Source organism: Triturus cristatus, chromosome 6, assembly GCF_964204655.1.
Source record: "Triturus cristatus chromosome 6, aTriCri1.1, whole genome shotgun sequence".
Lineage (NCBI taxonomy): Eukaryota > Metazoa > Chordata > Amphibia > Caudata > Salamandridae > Triturus > Triturus cristatus.
In genome coordinates, this window is record NC_140589.1 from 1891696999 (window position 1) to 1891717286 (window position 20288).

General features: G+C 50.8%; 1 long non-coding RNA gene across 2 annotated transcripts in view; it reads right to left on the reverse strand.

Annotated features, from left to right (window-relative positions):
- Positions 1-11782: 11782 nt before the first annotated feature.
- LOC146822324 (uncharacterized) overlaps positions 11783-20288 on the reverse strand; it is an 87405-nt gene continuing 78899 nt past the window's right edge. For both annotated transcript variants that reach the window (XR_014962831.1, XR_014962830.1), the window contains exon 4: positions 11783-12306. This is a non-coding gene — a long non-coding RNA (uncharacterized LOC146822324). The remainder of the gene's footprint in view (positions 12307-20288) is intronic.

Consider the following 20288-nt stretch of genomic DNA (forward strand, 5'->3'; position numbering starts at 1 on the left):
TATCAGTGGTTATAGTGTTCTCATATATTTCTTCTTTGTCTCATCAACTATTTTATTTTGTTAGCACGCTCTGTTAAAGTCGCAACCCCAAAGACTGCAATTCTTCCCGATGGGGCGGTTTTAAGATCCAAGTTTCAGGTTTCTTTCTTGAGGTAGGTTCGGCCGTTTGGCCATTCGAGGTAGATAATGTGAGGTTAGGGTCCTGTCTGAGGTAGATCGTGTTTATTAAAGTAGAGGTAGATCCAAGATTCAGAGACTGTCCGCAAAGCCAGTTTTGAGATTTCGTACAGACCTTCATTCCACTCTTAAATCTGGCGAGGCTCTACTCTTGCTCGTGCTTGCTTGAGAGAATTCAATTTCCTGCTGTGTGGGACCTTGTAGGTATCTTGTCAGTTCTTTGGGGTCTTCAAAGACGTGCGTTCTGCCTTTGTTGGTGATTCTGAACTTTGTAGGCCCTATGAATGAGAAGATGATGTTTTCCTTCCTTAAATTGTCTCGCTGTGCCAGAAATCCTTTCCTTAAGTCCACTGTGGGTTTGGAGTAGTCTTGGGTGAGGATTATTTTTTGGCCATTCCACTGTATATTCTGGTTTTTCCTGGCCACTGCGAAGATGGCTTCCGTGTGTTGTAGTCGGAGAGGCTTGCATGTAATAGGGCGTGGGATCGTCTTATTTGAGGCTTTGAAGGTTGGTACTCTGTAGGCCTTGTCCTGCTCAAAGGGAAGGTCAAACTTAATGTTAGTAATTTTAGGTATCATATCTTGTATAAAGGCGATGCATGACCCACTTTTCTCTTCCTCTCCTTCGGCGACCCCTAGTATTCTGATGTTCCCCCTCCTGTTACGATCGTCTAGTTCTGCTATTTGTCTTCGGAGTATTGCAGTGGTTTTGGCTAGTTCTAACAGAGTCTTGTTTGCCTTTTGTTCACCATCCTCTATATCGCACACCCTCTGCTCCACTTCCGTTAGTCTGTTGTTCGCCGTGTGGATGCCAGCTCTGACTGCGGCCAGTTCCAGCTGTATAGCATCAGTAGTTTGTTTAGTCGATTTTGCTAGGTCGTGGACGTACGCCAGTTTTTTCAGGATCATGTCCAGCGTGGTGTTGATGTAATTCCTTTGTTTGATAGGGGAGTCAAGAGGGTCACTCTTGTTCTTTTTTGGCTGCTGCGTAATTCTCCCTTCGGTGCCAGCCATGCCTGATAGCCCTCTTCTCTCTTGTTGTAGGCTGAGCCTTCCTCCCACTTTCCGCTCTATGGTTAGTTTCTTGTGCCCTCACCTTGCCGAAAATGTTGATTGTTGTCCTCCGATCTTAGTATGGAGTTGCTGTGCTGATGGCGTTGAGCTGTTGTTGGTTTCTGCCCTTGTAGTCTGTTCTTGCCCTTTTCAACGCAAGACCTCCTTTGTTACTGGGTTAAACCACCTGAACAGCTTGTGTTGGTCGTCGCTCTTGTTGTTCGGTTATTGGTTAATGGATATCATTCTTCACTACTCTGTGTTGGGCACAGTGGTGGCCGTGTCCGCTGCCAGCTTATATCTTATTTGGAAGTTAGTGGGGATGGTGGGTGTTGGACAGGCCACATGAAGGGCTTGCTCCCTCCCCGCATGACAGGGCCCGAGCCCCGGCCCTCCAGGTGTTACCCACAGAAGCAACCCGCACCCCGTCTCATACGGGACTCCTGCCCCCGGACATCTCTGTATCATGGGGCCGAACCACTACCGGCTCCCTCGCCCGGCCCGGCCGCCATCTTGGACACTGCACCACGAGGCCGCGTGGCCTCAGCTCGACCCTAACCCTGGGCCTGGCCAGGCCCCGACATCCCGGCACCACCATCCACCCAGGAGGTGAACGGACCACTTGGCAGGTCAATGGGAGAAAGGAGTGTCGATGGCTCTCCCCCGCCAGGTGCCGATCGCCCCCCAGCTCCCCCGGGCGCTGGCTCCACCCCCATGCTGGGTGTCTGGACTCCCTCATCCCGGACCTCCCGACCTCCAAGTGCGAGGGTCCGGACATCAAAGGGCGCCAGACCTATAACTGGGGCAGCTCCAGAGCAGGAAGGGAGTTGTATCCTGGAGTCGAGAGACACCGTGAAGAACTCATCCTTGACGGACTACTGGCGCTGCCGTAGCCCTGCCTTGCGAACTATCGTCCTGCCTGCTGGCGCTGCCGCAACCTTCTGCATCCTTCATCCTCGTCGGGACCTGCTGGCGCTGGCGCGGACCGTTGTAACTACCACCTTCACCGGGACCTGCTGGCGCCGCCGCGGACCGTCGCTACCTACGATCATCTCGGGACCTGCCGGCGCTGCCGCGGCCCGTCCATCTAGAACGCCGAGCTCGAGGATTGTGAGCTATCCATCATATCATCGCATCTACCAGATTGGTAACAAGACTGTCCCGCTACCCCCTTTCCCAACCAAGAGACTAGAATCGAGGGGACCCCTGAGTCCTGACCTCCTTGTACCATTCTATCGTACCTAAAGATTGCTTATAAAGAACGTTAAACCTTATCTTTGTGTGGTGTACATCTGTGGGGGGGAAGTTACTCGTCTGTACGATCGCTGGAGACGGCTCTCCCCGGAGACCTCTCCCCTTGTCCTCGGCCGACCCTCCCGGTCTGTCTAACAGTGGGGTTTTGTTTTTACCCTCTTGTCTTCTTGTTAACCTTTGTCTAGCTTAATCGTCTAGCTTAATCGCTTGTTTACTTCCCCGTTATGCACCCCACTGAGTTATGTACATCATACTCAAGTTGTGCTTAATCATCTCCTTATGGTTTCTCTTATATGTTGGAATTTTCTCAGACCACGTGAATTGGCCACCTCTGATTTGTTGGATCCCCTTGTGTTAGTTTCTTTTGTTGTAGTTTGCGCCTCTGTGCCATGTGCGAGTGCCAGCGAATGTGGGTTTTGAGGTCTTTACTCCCTCTGTATTTTGCGTGTAATTGTCGGTGTATATCGCTTGCTGTAGCCCTATGCCTGGTCAGGCTGTGTTGACGCTTTTTTGCCAAGTCTCTCTCTCTCTATCAAAGAAAAAAAGGATACTCGTTTGGTGTTGCCTTCATTTATCGCTGTGTGGCGCTGGAGGTGCTTCCCTTATGCTGTACTCGCTGGTTTGATTACCGCTGTGCTTCTTCCCTCACTGTAATGGCGGCTCGCACTGATCGTTTAGTTTCGTTTTTGATTACAGCTATCTTCGGAGCTTGCATTGTCGATAGCTTACCGTTGGTCTTCCCCGCACTTGCGAATGGGCGCGTTCTCCAAGGCTGATCCAGCGCACCCCCTCTGCTGCAATCTACCTAGTGAGTTCTCTTTCCCCCGCCAGCTAGTACTTTCCAATCCGAGTTGTTTATCAGGTAGTCAGACCTAAGATGGCGGCCCCCTTCTGTGGTTTCAGTTTCGTTCTGAAAGTGAGTGAGTGTCCCTCCCACCAGAGTCTCCTACTATTGTTACCGATGCTGCGGTGTTCTCCACGGGAGGTCTCCAGCACTAACCTTACTGAAGCTAGCTGCTGGTCCTCCGGTGTTCATTTTTGGGCACAGTCTGCAACAGATCCGGCAGCGGTGGAGGGTCTCACTTGCGGGCACCATCTTGGTTTCTTCCTCTTCGCTCTGGGAGATCCTCTTCTCCGTACTTTTCTCACTTCGCTGTTGGGATTGGGATTGTGTCCCCGGGTAACTTTCTTCCTTGGTATCTCCGACATCTTTCGGTGTGTTCTTTTCCCTCAAATAATCGGCTCTTGCGTGATCTTTTTGTTGCTCACTCCCAGGTTTGGCGGAACGCTGGATTCAGGCGTCTAAACCCATTGCCGTCCAAGCCACGTAAATTAGGTACTTCGAACTCCAGTCTCATAAAGAGACTAGTGGGGTGTGTTTTATCTTAAATACATATATTTTAAATATATAGCTGGTTTGATTGTCCTTTCATTTGATCATTCAAGAGATTATAGACTGGTAAAACAAGTTGCTTTACATTCCTTCAAGACTTAGCCTGAAGGCTGCTCTCCATAGCTACCACTAGGATAGCTTTCAATAAAGGTTGTCTTTGACCTATTCACCATAAGGGGTTGGTTGGACTGATACAGGGTGCCCACTATAACTAGTAGACAGCATATATCAGGCCAACTTCTCACAGTTGGGACACTCCAAGATTGCGGAGGCAAGCAAGGAGGTTACCGCTGCAGTCTTTCTCTCCCAGCGCATGCGCAGCAAAGCCTTGAACACTAGGGACTATGAGGGTCTGTAGAGGGTGAAGAACAGGAGCTCTCCGACAAGTATCCATCCCCGCAGCGAGGGCACAAACCAAACGCCTCTGGTGCCAGCACGCACAGTACTATTGGCTCTCCGACAAGCATCCATCCCCGGAGCACGGGCACAAACCAAACGCCTCCGGTGCCAGCCCGCACAGTACTATTGGCTCTCCGACGAGTATACATCCCCAGAGCCCGGGCACAAACCAAACACCTCCGGTGCCAGCAACCAATCAATCAATCATACCACTTGTATAGCGCGCTACTCACCCGGGAGGGTCTCAAGGCGCTTGGGGGAGGGGGTCCGCTACTGCTCGAACAGCCAGGTCTTGAGTTGTCTCCTGAAGGCGAGATGGTCCTGGGTCAGCCGAAGGTGGATGGGGAGGGAGTTCCATGTCTTGGCTGCCAGGTAGGAGAAGGATCTGCCTCCGGCGGTTGCTTTTCGGATGCATGGTATGGCGGCGAGGGTGAGGCTGGTAGACCGTAGCTGGCGGGTGGGTGTGTAAAAGGTCAGGCGGTCGTTGAGGTACTTCGGGCCCAGGTCGTGGAGAGACTTGTGTGCGTGGGTGAGGAGCCTGAAAGTAATCCTCTTGTTGACGGGGAGCCAGTGCAGGTCCCTCAGGTGGCCAGAGATGTGGCTGCATCGGGGGATGTCCAGGATGAGTCGGGCGGAGGCGTTCTGGATGCGTTGGAGTCTTTTCTGTAGCTTGTCTGTGGTTCCGGCGTAGAGGGTGTTTTCGTAGTCCAGTCGGCTGGTGACGAGGGTCTGGGTGACCTTCTTCCTGGTTTCGGTTGGGATCCATCGGAAGATCTTGCGAAGCATGCGTAGGGTGTGAAAGCATGATGAGGAGACGGCGTTGACTTGTCTGGTCATCGAGAGGGAGGAGTCCAGGATGAAGCCCAGGTTGCGTGCGTGGTCTGTTGGCTTGGGAGCGGTGCTCAGGGCTGGGGGCCACCAAAAGTCATCCCAGGCGGAGGGTGATGGTCCCAGGATGAGGACTTCCGTCTTGTCTGAGTTCAGTTTCAGGCGGCTGTTCTTCATCCAATCGGCGACGTCTTTCATCCCTTCGTGTAGGCTGGTTCTGGCGGTGTCGGGGTCTCTGGTGAGGGAGAGGATCAGCTGGGTGTCGTCGGCGTAGGAGATGATGTTGAGGTTGTGTTGGTGTGCGATGGCGGCAAGAGGTCTCATGTAGACGTTGAAGAGGGTGGGGCTGAGTGATGATCCTTGCGGAACGCCGCAGACGACTTCGGTGGCCTCGGATCGAAACGGGGGGAGGCGGACTCTCTGTGTTCTTCCGGCGAGGAACGAGACGATCCACTCCAGTGCCTTCTCTTGGATGCCGATGTTGCTGAGGCGTTGTATTAGGGTGCGGTGGCAGACAGTGTCGAACGCTGCGGAGAGGTCCAGGAGGATGAGTGCCGCTGTTTCCCCGTTGTCGAGCAGGGCTCGGATGTCGTCGGTTGCTGCGATGAGGGCGGTCTCGGTGCTGTGGTTGGCTCTGAAACCGGACTGCGAGGGGTCGAGGGATCCGTTTGTCTCGAGGAAGGCGGCAAGCTGTCTGTTGACGATCTTCTCGATGACTTTGGCAGGAAAAGGAAGGAGCGAGATGGGGCGGAAGTTTTTGAGGTCGGTGGGGTCCGCTGTTGGTTTCTTCAGTAGGGCGCTGAGCTCGGCATGCTTCCAGCTCTCCGGGAAGGTGGCGGTGTCGAAGGAGGTGTTGATGACGTCTCGGAGTTGGGGTGCGATGGTGGAGTTGGCCTTGTTGAAGACGTGGTGGGGGCAGGGGTCAATCGGAGATCCGGAGTGGATGGTGTTCATCGTGCGGGCTGTGTCTTCGGTGGTCACCGTGGTCCAGGTGCGGAGGGTGGCGGTGGGGGGTGTTGGTTTGACGGTTGGGTGCGTGGGTGGTGCGCCGAAGCTGTTGTGGATGTCGGCAATCTTGCGGTGGAAGAACGAGGCGAGAGAGTCGCAGAGATCTTGTGAGGGAGTGATGTCGTTGTTGCCGGTGCTGGGGTTGGAGAACTCCTTGACGATGGTGAAGAGTTCCTTGCTGTTGTGGGCGTTGTTGTCCAGTCGTTCCTTCAGTGATTTCTTCTTGGTGGTGCGGATGAGCTGGTGGTGCTTGCGGGTGGCGTGTTTGAGGGCGGTCATGTTGTCAGTGGTCCGGTCGAGGAGCCAGGCTTTCTCGAGGGTGCGGCAGGTCTTCTTGGAGTCCTTGAGTTCGTCGGTGAACCAGGAGGCCTTCTTGCTTCTGGGTCTGCTGGATGGGTTCTTCAGTGGTGCGAGTTCGTCGGCGCAGGCGGTCAGCCACTGGGTGAAGTTGAGGGCTGCTTCGTTGAGGTCCGTTGTGCTGGTGGGTGGGTTCTGGCTGAGGGAGGTAGTGAGCTGGTCGGCGGTGATCTTGCTCCAGCTTCTGTGAGGAACCTGTTGCAGGTGGTGGTGGGTTGTGGTTCTTCTGAAGCTGAAGTGAACGCAGCTGTGGTCGGTCCAGTGGAGTCCGGTGGAGTGGCTGAAGGTGATGTGCTTGCTGGATGAGAAGACGGGATCAAGCGTGTGGCCGGCGTAGTGGGTGGGGGTGTTGACCAGTTGCTTGAGTCCGAGGTTGGCGAGGTTGTCCAGCAGGGCGGCGGTGTTGCGGTCCTTGTTGTTCTCCAGGTGGAAGTTGAGGTCCCCTAGGAGGATGTAGTCGGTGGAGGGGAGGGCGTGTGGGCTGATGAAGTCCGTGATGTTTTCGCTGAATTCTGTGCGTGGTCCCGGGGGTCTGTAGATGAGGGTGCCTCTGAGGGTCGTCTTCGGGTCGGTGTGAATCTGGAAGTGGAGGTGCTCGGCGGCGGCGAAGGTGTCGTTGGAGTCGGTCGTGATGCGGATGGTGTTCTTGTGGACGATGGCGATGCCTCCTCCGGTCTGCTTGACGCAGTCCCTCCTGGTGATCTTGTACCCGTCCGGGATGGCGATGGCGATGTCGGGCGCTGAGGAGGCGTTCATCAAGGTTTCCGTGAGGAAGGCGACGTCTGGTGATGTTGTGTCGAGCAGGTTCCAGAGTTCCACGGCATGTCTGTGTACGGAGCGGGTGTTGAGCAGGATGCACTTGAGGTTGCTGCTGGTGTTTGGCTTGGCGGGTGCGGTGCAGGTTTGGAGGCAGGTGAACTTGCAGGTCATGCAGGTGAAGGGTCCGTGAAAGCGTTTTGGGGCGGCCCGGCAGCAGGCAGGATTCCGGCCGGTATTGAGTGCGTTGAGGGCGTCGGCGTCGTAGGTATGTCGGGTCGTCTTGCATCGGTGGGGGCCAGGGGTCCTGGCACTGGGCGCGGTCCAGGCGCGGACGGGCGCAGAAGGGCTTAGCTTTGGCGCGCCTTTGGCGCACAATCGGTGCGCCCGCTGTGCGTCAATGCTGCGCGTACGCATGCACTCTGCAATAAATGGAGAGTGGGGGGGCGGAGTGAGGGAGGGGCAGCTGGGAGGCGGGAGCGGGGTGGCGAGGGGGGGGGAGCGGTGAGGAGATGCGGAGGGAGCATGGGTGGGGCCGCGGGGGAGCAGGGGCAGGGAGCAGGTGGGTCAGGGGAACAGGGGGTGAGTACAGTGAGAACAGTGATAAGACAAAATACAATAGGAACAGCAACAGAGTTTAGGGCACAAAATACAAAGGCGGACCCAGGTGTGGGGTGGGTGGAATATTTATAGAGGAAATATATGTGAACCCCCGCGCGATGCCTCAGACTCTGAACTCAGTGACCAAGAATAGCCAACCTATCGTTTGCCCATAGTATGGGATGGATACGAATGTATGATACAGATGGAGCGTCTATGTATATTGAATGTGCCCGTACTGATTTATTGCACTACCGATGGGCTGATTTCCTGCTGAACTTCATACCAAGGTATGTTGCTTTTTGTTTGCAAAAACTCAATAAAAATATTTTTAAAAAAATATAAAAAAATACAAAGGCGGAGCTAATTTACAAGGGGCAGGGGAGCGACGGAACAGTGAGTACAGTGATCAGACAAAATACAATAGGAGCAACAACCGAGTTTAAGGCACAAAATACAAAGGCGTAGCTAATTTACAAGGGGTAGGGGGGCGACGGAACAGACAGCAACATGAGGCAAAGCAGCTAAAGCAGGACACGAGTCCAGTCGGCAAACCTTAGCGGCCCGAGAGAGCGGGCAAGAGCAGGGGGCCACTCCACACAGGGGCAGAGACTCGGCCTGGCAGCGGTGGCGGGGGGAGCGATCGGGTCTGACCAGGGCAGGTCGGTCGGTCGCAGTACTATCGGCTCTCCGAGTATCCATCCCCGGAGCGCAGGCACAAACCAAACGTGTCCGGTACCAGCCCGCCCAGTACTATTGGCTCTCCGACGAGTATCCATCCCTGTAGGGCGGACAAAACCCAAACACCTCCAGTGCCAGCAACCCCAGTACTATCGGATCTCCGGCGATTATCCATGCCCGGGCACAAACCAAACACCTCCGGTGCCAGCAACCACAGTACTACCGGCTCTCCAACGAGTATCCATCCTCAGAGCGCAGGCACAAACCAAACGTGTCCGGTACCAGCACGCACAGTACTATCTGCTCTCCGACGAGTATCCATCCCCGTAGGGCGGACAAAACCCAAACACCTCCGGTGCCAGCACGCACAGTACTATCTGCTCTCCGACGAGTATCCATCCCCATAGGGCGGACAAAACCCAAACACCTCCAGTCCCAGCAGCACAGTACTATCGGCTCTCCGACGAGTATCCATCCCCGGAGCGCGGGCACAAGCAGCGCCTCCGGTACCAGCCCGCACAGTACTATTAGCTCTCCGACGAGTATCCATCCCAGTAAGGCGGACAAAACCCAAACACCTCCGGTGCCAGCAACCACAGTACTATCGCTCTCCGGCGAGTATCCATCCCCGGAGCCCGGGCACAAACCAAACACCTGCAGTGCCAGCAACCACAGTATTATCGTCTCTCCAACGAGTATCCATCCTCAGAGCGCAGGCACAAACCAAACGTGTCCGGTACCAGCCCGCACAGTACAATTGGCTCTCCGACGAGTATCCATCCCTGGAGCACGGACACAAACCAAACACCTCCAGTGCCAGCAGCACAGTACTATCGGCTCTCCGGACAAAATCCATCCCCGTAGGGCGGACAAAACCCAAACACCTCCGGTGCCTGCAACCACAGTACTATCGGCTCTCCGACGAGTATCCATCCTCAAAGCGGCGGCACAAACCAAACACCTGCAGTGCCAGCAACCACAGTATTATCGTCTCTCCAACGAGTATCCATCCTCAGAGCACAGGCACAAACCAAACGTGTCCGGTACCAGCCGGCACAGTACTATTGGCTCTCCGACGAGTATCCATCCCCGTAGGGCGGACAAAACCCAAACACCTCCGGTGCCAGCACGCACAGTACTATCTGCTCTCCGACGAGTATCCATCCCCATAGGGCGGACAAAACCCAAACACCTCCAGTCCCAGCAGCACAGTACTATCGGCTCTCCGACGAGTATCCATCCCCGGAGCGCGGGCACAAGCAGCGCCTCCGGTACCAGCCCGCACAGTACTATTAGCTCTCCGACGAGTATCCATCCCAGTAAGGCGGACAAAACCCAAACACCTCCGGTGCCAGCAACCACAGTACTATCGCTCTCCGGCGAGTATCCATCCCCGGAGCCCGGGCACAAACCAAACACCTGCAGTGCCAGCAACCACAGTATTATGGTCTCTCCAACGAGTATCCATCCTCAGAGCGCAGGCACAAACCAAACACCTGCAGTGCCAGCAACCACAGTATTATCGTCTCTCCAACGAGTATCCATCCTCAGAGCGCAGGCACAAACCAAACGTGTCCGGTACCAGCCCGCACAGTACAATTGGCTCTCCGACGAGTATCCATCCCTGGAGCACGGACACAAACCAAACACCTCCAGTGCCAGCAGCACAGTACTATCGGCTCTCCGGACAGAATCCATCCCCGTAGGGCGGACAATACCCAAACACCTCCGGTGCCTGCAACCACAGTACTATCGGCTCTCCGACGAGTATCCATCCTCAGAGCGCAGGCACAAACCAAACACCTGCAGTGCCAGCAACCACAGTATTATCGTCTCTCCAACGAGTATCCATCCTCAGAGCACAGGCACAAACCAAACGTGTCCGGTACCAGCCGGCACAGTACTATTGGCTCTCCGACGAGTATCCATCCCCGTAGGGCGGACAAAACCCAAACACCTCCGGTGCCAGCACGCACAGTACTATCTGCTCTCCGACGAGTATCCATCCTCAGAGCACAGGCACAAACCAAACGTGTCCGGTACCAGCCGGCACAGTACTATTGGCTCTCCGACGAGTATCCATCCCCGGAGCGTAGGCACAAACCAAACGTGTCCGGTACCAGCTCGCACAGTACTATCGGCTCTCCGGACAGTATCCATCCCCGGAGCGTGAGCACAAACCAAACAACTCCAGTCCCAGCAGCACAGTACTATTGGCTCTCCGATGAGTATCCATCCCTGGAGCGCGGGCACAAGCAACGCCTCCGGTGCCAGCATGCACAGTACTATCTGCTCTCCGACCAGTATCTACACCCGCAGGAGGCACAAACCACACCTCCGGTGCCAGTACAGACAGTACTATTGGCGTTGACAGACCCTGGCACTTGCGTAAGTACGGACTCGCACCATCGGCGCCGGACACAGCCCCTTGAAGTAATGAGACGCCCCAGGACCAGCTTCTAATCAGCATGTGCATGCGGTGATGATCCACCTGTGGGAGGCATAGTGTGGGAAAGCACGGCGAACGACAACTACAGAATTAGTAGGAGATTAAAGTTTACATGTTTATTCATGACACAGTCAAGGAGCTGCCCAGGAAGTACACGCAAGCACTCTACGCTTCCCCAAGTGCACATACCCATCCTTCGGGCTCAAGACACAACATTCTAAGATGCCATACCTAGGCGAGAGAGAACACTGCAGTGCAGGCAAACAGCCATAGATATTACAGATTTGCATAAAACAGGCCTGACACAGGACACAGTGGGAGAAAAACAATGAGTGCCAGAGTGATTGTAAGTGGGTTAGACTGAGTGCAAGCATTCCTCCCAACACCTGTGTTTTATGAAACCCTCTAAGTGCCAAGGCTGTGCCCTCAATGGGCCTCACAAGGCCCGAAGCAGACTAGGATTACATGTATCCTTCTAGAGGGGCCTTGCCTGGCAGTTCAGGGTGAACACTTCCCATGAGGAGCAGGGGAGCGTGGCAGTGCTGAACTGCATAAGGCAGGTTTCTGTCTGGAGTGGCACAGTGAGTGAAAATCACTGGGTTACAAATAGACATCTGAGACAACCCCAAGGTGTAGCACTTTCAACCTGGGTATTTTAAAAAGTCAGACCTGTTGAATTCGTTAAAGGAGGTTTAAGATTGGTCCCTTCTGATGAGGCGACAATAGAGGAGATTGCCTGATGCTAGCCAAGAAGTCAGAATGCAACATGTCACACAAGAAGACAAAGCTTTATTTTATTGCTCTTAAGAGAAGAATATTGGCTTGAGGTTCCCCCACACAGAGTAAGAGATTAGACATCACATTCAACAGCGTAGAAGGTTGTGCAACTCCAGTTTGTGACAAATGTTAACCTTTAATATAGGAAAAATACAGCTTGCACATATTATTTTTACACTAAAATAAACAATGCAACAGAGAAATAATGAGATGTGAAGGAAGACAATGGTGAGTGGCACAAACAAGCTGTGGTAAATGTAAGCACACATGACCAGAATCACACCTACCAGCCTGTCTTGGTAAATCCCATGCACAAATGTGAGTGCTTTGCATTAATAAGCATTTTCTTCTCTACCAGAAGAGGTGCTCTAAACAGGCAACTGTAAAGACAAGTTCCATACCACACCTGTGACACGCTCTCACAAGATGGCAGAGCAGCGTCATCTGGGAAGCTCTTGTGAAGAGAATCACTGGTGCAGCTTCAAAAGCCATGCATTTGAGCTAACACATCTTCGCCCTCCTCCTCTTTAATTTTCGAGCAGTGTAACAACGCCATCTAAATTAGGATCATAGTCTGTAAGGAGACAACAACAGAAAGACTACAGTTATTATTTATTGAGTGTATTCACATCATTATACATCACAGTGTGGTGACTTTATAAGCGATCAGATGCTTGGGAATTCTTGTTTCCGCATGACCAGGTGACATTTCGCGCTTAAACGATGATAGGTTACTAGATAAACGAAGGAAGGATTCCTTAAAGTGCCCCCTTATTACCCTCTCATTAGTAGTGAAACTTCATATTATTAAAATGGTTTGTTTCAGACACTGTCCTGTTACATAAAAACACTTTTTGTTTTAATGGTTGGCTTCTCTATCTATGCGGGGAAGTGAGTGACCATGAGTTTCAAGGAAAAAACCTTGCTTACTGAAAGAGAAAGGTAGTTGGATCCTTCCCAGCTTTGAATAATATTACTTAGTGGCCTTATCAATCAATCAAACAAACAGGATTTTTAAAGTGCGGCTAATCATCGGCAAGGGTATCCAGGCTCTGAGGGCTTATGCTATGAGCATCAGTTGACTGGCGGGTCTTGAGTCCCTTTCCTGAACACCTAGAGAGAGTGTGAGGTCTGGAGGTGAAGGGGAGGGCATTCCAAGACTTGGCAGTGAGGAAGGAGATGGAACATCTGAAGGAAAGTAGGATCTTCTTTCATGGTCACCCCCACATTTTTCTGGTGCTGTAATGTTTTACGGACTAGTCTGACTAGGATCCTGCTAATCCGGAGCCCAGTCCCTGTGCTTCTTCCTTGAATTGGACATGGTGAGTACTTGGGTACACTCCTGAGTGGCTACTGGTGGACCCTGATTAGTCCCTTGTATATGGTTACTAAGGTACCCAGGGCATAGGTACGCCAGGGGTCTCCCATGGGCTTAAGCATGTTTTATGCCACCCATAGGAGACCACACAAATTGTGACTCAAGGCCTGGCATTGCAGCCTTTGTAAGCTGGTGCTAGCCCCACTTACGTCAGATATAAGTTTCCTTATATCTGAGGTCACTACACATAAAATCTATAAGTCACCCCTAAGGTAGGCCTTTTAATCCTGAAGGCAGGGTGCTTGGTTCTCAGTGTGACGATGCCCCTGCATGAACGGGACACCACTACAACCTTTAAAGTCCATTCTCCCAGGTTTCAAGCGCATCAGCCATTACGCTATATTGAGTGGCCATGCGTCATTACGCAATGAACATCTCTAAACTGGCTGTAACGAACCCTGTCATGTTTGGTATCAAACATGTTAGAATCATACCCCTCACACAGTAACTGTGTGGGAGGTATGATTCCATGCACTGTAAAGCTCCTCCGGAAGGCCCTCAGTGCTGCTGGTTACAGTCGTCCAGAACCGGAAAGGAAGCTAGGGCTGCTGCTGACCAGAGACATGTTTCTGCCCTCCTGGTGCTGAGCCAAGCTTGTGCAGGAGAAGGCAGAACAACAGATATCCTGTCACAGGGAGGTGTGACCACCTCCCAGACAGGGTTTAGTGTATTGGGGCAGGATAGGGGTGCCTGCCAGCACCACTGAGACTGCTTGAAGGGCACATGTGGTGCCTTCCTTGCATACTCCAGCTCATTTCAGGGAACCGTTGGCTCGCACTCTGGCGTGAAACTGGACAAAGGACACAGTAGTAACCTCTCAACTGTCCAGCCACTCCTGTGGGAGGGACCCCTGAATCGTCCCAATGCTTTCCTTAGGGTACATAATGGCTTACCTGTGGGTGGGTCCCTATATTCATTGTGGGACAAGATTCTGATTACATACCACTTCATCTTCGACCATCTGGGTACTATGAACCTCGCTGGACTTCGCATTGGGAACCAAGACTGCTACTGGGAAGACTCCTGATGCTCCTGGTCTTGTCGTCCTGCAAGTCTGCTGCAATGTCTGTGCCCGTGCTCCATACAGGTTCTTTACAGGACCTGGGGACATCCAAGACACCGAAGGAATCTCCCTTGGAGTGTAGGAGTCACTCTCCTGCATCTGGTGGCCCTGCAATGCAGCTGACTGGTCTTCTGATCCTGGGCTCCCATGGACTCCGTAAGGCTCAGCAACAGAGGTGGTGGTTCTGGAACTCCCTCAAGGCCTGCACTATCTTCATCCTGAGTTTGAGGCCAGTATCCCTCGTCAGAACCACTGGAACAGAACCCCTGTGCACCGCGTCAACTTGCCGTTGCCAAGGCTTGTTGACTCACTCATCCAGAGATCTTTGGGCTCCAGGAAGCTCCAACCTAAAGTATCTCCTGCAACCAAGATCTTAGCCTGCATCTCATCCTTTGAACCGTGGCCTTCATCCTTTGGTGAGCTGCTCAAAGTCCTCTTGTGACTCCTGTGCCTCCAGCCTGTGGGTCTTCTTGAGGCTCTTCTTTGGCTCCAGTGGGCTCCCCTGCTTGCTCGGGCCTGCTCTGACTTACCTACATGTGTTGAGTCACTTGGAATTTGCTGGTCCCGACATTGCCCCTTCGTTACCGACTACGCTGTTTGCTGCTGTCAAGTTTTGGTGGTGCCCCTGCTGCACACTGACCCCATGGCTCTCGACATCAGACGTGGGACAGCTCGTAATCGGCTCCTGGTCTTCCACAGCGTCGCCTGGTCCACATCGCTGCAACTTCAAACGCACCATGAACCTCTCCTGCATCCCCAACATTGGTGGGCATTCATCTTCTGTGCCTCCTGGTCACTCCTGAGTGGCATAGACTCTGTCCCCTCTGCTTGCAGGTTATTCTCATCTTGAATCCACCTTTGGGTTCCACAGGAATCCTCTGTCTTCTTCTCCAGCAGCACCTTTCTTGAAGTCCTACATTGTGGTCTGCCGTGCTTCTCGACGTCAGTTGACACCTATGCATCCGGCTTCCCTGGTGTAGGCATGCTGGTTCCAGGGGTATCCCCGGGTGGGGTGACTCCCCTTCCATCTTCCATGTGGTGTCTTAAGGGTCCGCTGGGAAGGGTCCTTTTTCTCAAAGACGGCAACCACGACTTACCCATTGACTAACATTGAGAAGGCGGTAGGCGGTCTTGTTCTCACTCTGCACACGACCTCCCTGGGGTTCCTAGATACTCACCTTGGGTGGTTCCTTGGGTCCCCGGCTCTTCTACGTCCTCTGGGTCCGCTCTTGTCTTCAGTCGTGGTTCGCATTCCACTATTTTAGTATATGGTTTGGTCTCCCCTGGAGACCATTGTGTATTTGTGCTACTTACGTGCTCTGTTTCCTAAGTATTGTGTACATTGGGTCTCCTGTTAGGAGATAATACATTGTGTAAGTGAGTGCTTGTAACAAAAAAACTATTTTATAACTACACTGTGTGTTTTTTTTCACTTAACCTATACCATAAGATTAAGTACTGTTAAGTACTGTTAATGCAAGCTGCTTTACACTCCTTCTGGACTAAGCCTGAAGGCTGCTCACCACAGCTACCACTTAGAGAGCTTTCTAAGGTTGTCTAAGACCACTAAAATCACCATATGGGTTGTATAGATTAGTGCAGGGTGCTACACTTAAATAAGTGGGGACCATATACTAAGCCACACAACGTCCTTCATTATTGCTTTGCCGGATGCAGGGGTTCTGCACAAGGAAGAGGGAGGCAGAGCGCAGGTGTCTGGATGACAGGAGGAAGTTCATGCGCTGTTTGATGCATGCCGGTCTTTAATCATGGAGGGCTTTGTAGGCTGGTATCAACATCTTGAATTGGCTTCTCTTTTGAATGAGGGGCTAGTGGAACTTCTTGAGGTGGGGGTGATGTGGGTCCATTTAGGGAGGTTGAGGAAGAGTCTGGCTGTTGTGTTCTGAATGGTGTGTAGTCTCTTCAGGAAGTGATTGGTGATTCCGACGTAGAGTGTGCTGTCATAGTCCTGCCAGCTGGTAACTAGGGCTTGGGTGATGTTACGTCTTGTGTTAGCGGGGAGCCATTTGAAGATTTTCCAGAGCATGAGAAGAAAGAGGAAGCAAGCAGCTGAGACTGCGTTGATGCCAAGGTTGCGGGCACGGTCTCTCTGTGTGGGTCCTAGATAAGAGAGCCACCAGAGGTTATTCCATGGGGAGTTTGTGTTCTCTAAGATCAGCACCTATGTCTTGTCGGTGTTGAGTTTCAGACAGTTGTTTCTCATCCAGTTGACGATGCTCGTCATGCATCTGTGGAAGTTGGCCACTTGTGGTGGAGGGGTCTTCTGATAACGAGAGGATGAGCTGGGTGTCGTCTTCATAGGATATGATGTTCAGTCCATGGGATTTGACAATGTTGGCCAGGGGGTCATGTAGGCATTGAAGAGTGTGGGGCTGAGGGATGAGCCTTGAGGGATGCTGCAGATTATGCTTTTGGGGTCCGAGGTGAAAGGAGGTAGGTGAACCCTCTAGGATCTTCCAGTGAGGAAGGAAGTGATCCACTTGAGTACATTACCTTGGATTCCTATGTGATGAAGCCTCTTGATAAGGGTGTGGTGGGATATGGTGTTGAATGCTGCTAAGAGGTCGAGGAGGATCAGGGCTGCTGTTTCTCTTCCATTGAGGAGGGTGGTTTTGGGACTGTGGTTAGTGCGGAATCTGGATTGGGAGGTGTACAACAGGTTGTTGTTCTCCAGGTGTTTGGTGAGTTGGTAATTAATGGCCTTTTTGAGGAGTTTGTTGGGAAAAGGGAGGAGAGAGATGGGGCAGTAGTTTCTGAGTCTGTTGGGGCCGGTTTCTTGAGAAGGGGTTCAACCTCTGCGTGCTTCCATTATTCGGGGAAGGTGGCTGTAGTAATAGATGTGGTGAGAAGTGAGGTGTTCTCTTAGCTTCCGAGATTTAAAATGTGGTGGGGACAGTGGTCGATGTGAGATCCTGAGTGAATGGAGCTCATGCTGACTGTGATGTTCTCTGTGGTGAGCTGGTCCCGGGTGGTGCGTTTGGGTTTATGTCTGTGGGAGTGACGAGAGTGTGGGGGTCAGTGGGTAGGGGTTTGCAGTTTTATAAGATGGCGGAGATCTTGTCGTGAAAGAATTTAGCCAGGATGTCACAAAGTTCCTGGGAAGGGGTGATGATGTTTTCAAAGGCTGAAGGGTTGGAGAATTGTCTGATGATGCTGTAGAGCTCTTTACTGTGGTTGGATCTGGCTTTCATACTTTAGCTAGGGAGCTCTTTTTCGTGTCTTTCAGGAGTTGGTGGCATTGGTTGAGGGTAGTCATGAAGGTGGCTCAGTTAGTGGCATCCTTGTTGCTGCACCATTTCCTTTCTTTCTGTGCTTGAGGTTTTCCGCTCTGTGGTGTACCAGCTAGCTTTATTGGTGGATCACTTGGGATAGGAGGGATTGACAGGGCAGACTTTGTCTGCACAGTTGGTGATCCAGGCAGAGAAGTTCTTTTCTCCCTGCTCTGGGTTGGTTGCTTGTCAGGGTGGATGGAGTTGAGGGCATCGGCCAATAGCTCTCTGAAACTTTGTTCCAGCTGTGGTGTGAGGGGCCAGGGGGTCCTGAGATGGCGAAGTAGAAGATGGCGTTGTCAGTTGCTGAGTCTGAATGACAAAGGGACTCACAGGTGAGTTCAAGCGCCTATTCAAGTATAATGTGAAGCCCTGGGGAGAGTGATAGCCCGGTGAAATCGCTCCAGCTGCATCTGGTGCCTAACTCTGTCCGTAGATTGTGAAACATTCAACGGACCTGCATCGAGACACAGAGTGCGCCACACAAAGCGTGAGCAGCTCAAGGTTGAAAACATTGCCAGGCTGCCACGCGCCACAACACATCTCCCTTTTTTGTCATGAACAAAAACAAAACAATAAGTAATAATACATAAGTAAAAAATGCAATAAGTATAGATAGCAGATGTTTATGAACGCGGGCTGTATTCCAGGATAAGACAAGGAAACTATCTTAACAGTAGTACAACAAATAATATTCATATAAGATTGCATTAATCAATCAAGTTAACAAAATCCTTCAACCAAGAAGGTGAGGTTGGTTCTCATTGACTCTTTCGTATTTCTTTTTGATCACTAAGACCTCTAGATTTAAACAGCTTGGCTTGCAAATTATCTTGTTCCTCGGTTTTGAAATCATTCTTCAAAATCACATTTTTACTTCTCTTGGGATAACTGGACCAACATCTCTCAACTTGACTTTGTTTGACCCATTCTCTTTACATACAGAAACCACTGGAGCAACAGAGAACTTGTTCCACCGTTTCCCCCCATCTACACAAACAGCAGATTTGGACACAGCAATTATTCTCTTAGGATTGCTAAATTTTAAACGACCCTTCCTAAATAGTCTCGGAATTTTGATTCTTACACAATCACCAATTTGATAATCAACAAATTGAACTCTGTTTAAAAAATTGTACCTGGAACACATTTGCATTTGTTTACGTTTAACCTCCTCAATGACCTTAGCTTTACATCTTTCTCAGTTATGAGACATAATATTTCTCTCAACCCATAGTGGTTCTACTAATGTGAATGAAGTGTGTCCTTTTACTGCCTGAAAAGGAGAAATTCCTGTGGTAGAGTGAGAGGTGTTGCATGATAAGAATTCAACATATCTTGGATGGCCACCAAAGGGTCCAAATTGTTGGATAAAGCTAATCTAAAAGTGTTACCAACGAGTCTATTGGCCCTTTCCACAAGACCATTTCCTTGAGGATGATAAAAACTAGTGTGTTTGTGTTCAATGCCTGTTTGCTTAATAAATGTAGTCATCGCCTCAGATGAAAATTGTACACCATTGTCTGTGATCAAAACCTTGGGGATGCCCTTACGGGAAAAAAATATTTTTGAGAAAATTGATTACCAATAACGTTTTAGGTGTTTTCACAAATTCAACTTCAGTCCATTTTGATCTATAATCAGTAAGAACTAATGAAAACTGATTGTTGCCATGGGAAAAAGGACCTAAAAAATCTAGTGCAACGTTATCCCAAACATTCTCTGGAAGATCTACAAATACCAAGGGAGGTTTTCTAACAGATACATTTTTATCTGCGCTACCAAATATTTAATAATTCCTCACATTCTACTCAATATTTTCATCCATCTTTGGCCACTAGTATGTCTTGCGTAACCTTTTCTTGTTCAAAGTCATCCCTAAATGTCCCGGGTGAGCTAATTCTAATAATTTGCTACTCAACAAGACAGGAGAAACAAGCTTTTCAGCTCTATAATTTATCCCATCATTGAGAGTAAATTCTGGTGAGACCTTGGCAAAACATTTCAATTCTCCTGTGAGCTTTTTCTCTTTTGGCCCCCCATCAGGTGTGTAACTCAAAACTTTACACATTACATGATCAGATAGTAGTGCATAACTCCAAACAGATTTGGAAATACACGATTGACTCTCAAACTCTACAACAGCTACTACGCATTCTTCCACTTTATCTTCACATTCTGCATCATCATCAGTAATAGAAAAATAAGCGAAAGAAACTGCCCTTTTGTATGAAAAACCTGGAACATGAAACAATGTCAAATTATATTTTAACAACTTAGCAGCAAGTCTAGTGAGCCTCGCAGTCAATTTTTCAGAATGATGTGATGGTGTGTTCAAAACGCACGCTACAAGTTTGTTATCCGTTTTAAGCTGAAAATGTGTTCCCCATAAGACGTTTCTAAATTTATGTGCCGCCCATGTACACAAAGCATTTCCTTCTCTATTACCGCATAAGACTTTTCAACATCTTTCCACACTCTGGATGCGAATGCCACAGTGCGATCTACATTCTTGAAACTTTGTGTAATGACGGCTCCCACACTTCTGTCACTAGCATCAACAGTCACACTCACAGGGAGGCCTGGAACATAGGGTTGTAGTAAAGGGGCTGGCAACAAATCATTCTTAAAACGAGTAAAAGCCTCCTTTTGTTCATTTCCCCATGTGAAATCCACCCTCTTTTTGAGAAGTCTAGTAATAGGTTCAGCAACCGAGGCAAAAGTTTGAATAAATTTAGCAAAAAAAATTCACATAGTCTATTAAAGGACATGACCTGTTCTCTGTTAACATTTTCAGTAGCCTTGACTAAACCTGGTTTAGGACT